The sequence below is a fragment of the Entamoeba invadens genome, assembly GCF_000330505.1.
Source record: "Entamoeba invadens IP1 unplaced genomic scaffold scaff_1105074724893, whole genome shotgun sequence".
Lineage (NCBI taxonomy): Eukaryota > Evosea > Mastigamoebida > Endamoebidae > Entamoeba > Entamoeba invadens.
In genome coordinates this window covers 9,703-12,183 of record NW_004443736.1, presented here as the reverse complement: position 1 = coordinate 12,183, position 2,481 = coordinate 9,703, and positions in this window count along the sequence as shown.

The window sequence follows — 2,481 nt, the reverse complement described above, 5'->3', positions numbered from 1 at the left end:
GGAAACTTTCTTGTATTTTTAGCAGCTTCGGTTTTATCGGTAACATAACATTTGTCAACAATGTAAACCATAAAGTACCCGTCATGATTCTCTTTGGCGTAAATGTCTGCAGCGATAGTAAGTGAGAGAAGATAAAAGATGAACATGTGATTAATAGATTACTTTGATTCTTTATATACCATTTTATTGTTGATTACACTTTTTATGAATAAAAACAATTAGAATGAATAACTATTATTGTTTTGAAATAAACTACCTATTTTTAAAAACAAACCACGAATAATATGCTTTTATTTGATTAGTAAGTTATTTTAAATGTTTTGCAAAAAAGTTTTATTATTGTATTTATTATTATTACTAAATTATAAATTTGAATTAAATAATTATTTTTATTACACTTTACAATGTTTTCAACCCCAATAAAATCAATTATTATGTTGTTTTGTTTCACTAAAAATGTATCATTTGAATTTATAATAAAAAATATAATTAATTTAATTATATATATTATATTACACACATTAAAGATCTTTAATATTTTAAAAATGAAATTATGTTTAATTTTTTATTTAGATTTAATATAAAATATACAAACTTTATAATATTTGAAAACAATATAAAAATAAAATATAAATGGGTGTAGTTTTAAATATTGTATCTATGTTTTATTTGTTTAACAATTAACACTTTTATTTCAAAATGATTTAAATTGCATTACACATTTCACTCAATTATTCTGAAAAATAATTTTGTGTAATATAATTATTTATATATTTTATTAAATTGTTAAAATGTATTTACATTTGTGTAACAAGAATTTTAATGGTTTTTATATCTAATATCAGTTTTGAATGTATTAACATTTTATGTTATAAATTATTTAATGTATATTTGTTAAAATAATAGTTTATTATAATTTAATTTATAATAAAAAATGAAATGTTTTTATTTTAATAATTGTTCTAAATGCAAATTCTATTTTCATTGTCCATGAAAAACTATAATATGACAATAAACTTTAAATTATCGACAACTATAAGCGTCTAAAAAAATAATCATATACTATAAAAACATTATTATATAATTTTGATAATGACAAAAAATATTAAAAACAATAATTTTTTTGGTTGTGTGATCCATAATTTTAACATTTTTACTTGCTATCTTTTATGCCTAAAAATTGTTATTTTATTTGGAATTTAATTCATATATATTTTTCAAAAATGTTATTCTATTTATATTTACAACAATATATACATGATCAACTTAATTATATTACAATATACAATTATGAAATGAATTAAAGATTTTTATCTTTATTTGAATTCTTTAAAATTAATTAATTTTTTGAACTAATTATATGTACTAAGCAGTGTATTTTTGGTTATCAATTACAGTTTATCAACATGAATATCCAATTAATGTTTTTAAATTTGTATGTCAAACTGACTCAAAAACAATTCACATAATATTTTTAATTATAACATTTATAATGCTTTTTTTTAAAAAAATATCGCATTTATAATAAAAAGTTTTTTGAAAAAAGGGTGTGTCTACATTATAATTTAGGTACTTTTATTTTTTCTTCTTTTAGGGTTTTTTAAAGATGAAAATAATCCTCTGGATCAAAACAATCCGTAATTTTTTTAAAAAAATATTTTTCTTAAGATACAAAAAACAAATTAATATTGTTCAATTCCCCAATAAATTTTACTTATACCACTTAATTTAATTTTAACACATATTATTTTGATTTAAAGTTCAATTTAATATAATGTTAATAATTTTTCAAAAATGCCAAAAGATTAAAAACCTTCAAAATATAATTAGAATTATCGATGAACAAAAGTTATCATTATTATTTATGTATTATTTGAGACAGGAAATAACAAATTGTGAATTATACATGTTCATATAATGGTTATAAACTTATTGAGAATATTTTTAAATGTGTTTTCTTATCTATTAAAATTTACATTAAAAATAATATAAATATATTAATCGAAATGAAAATTGAAAAAGTCGAAATTACTTTTTTGATAAAATTGCAATATTTAAAATAACAAATAATAAATTAATGTGTTAATAATCCAATTATTCAATTATTTATAATAACAAAGTTAATCATTGTGTATATTTAAATATGGTTGTTTCATTTTTGGTATTAACTTAAGTTTTAAACAAATATGTGATTTTGAGGATGGCAATCATTTTCAGAAAATGACAGAAATATAAAGTGTAAACTTTCACATCTGTCCAAATTTAATATTAAGTTCAAAGATACTATCTTTGAACATAAAATATTGTCATTTCACTTTTTTGATGTTTATGTTAATATTTATAATGTCTGTTTGTTACATGACTCACCATTTTCAAAGATATGTATAGCACTGCTTTTTTTGATTGGAAATTCTATTATTAATATTATATTTTATGAAAGAATAATTTTGAAAGTAAGTTTTGTTTATTGATTATATCAAA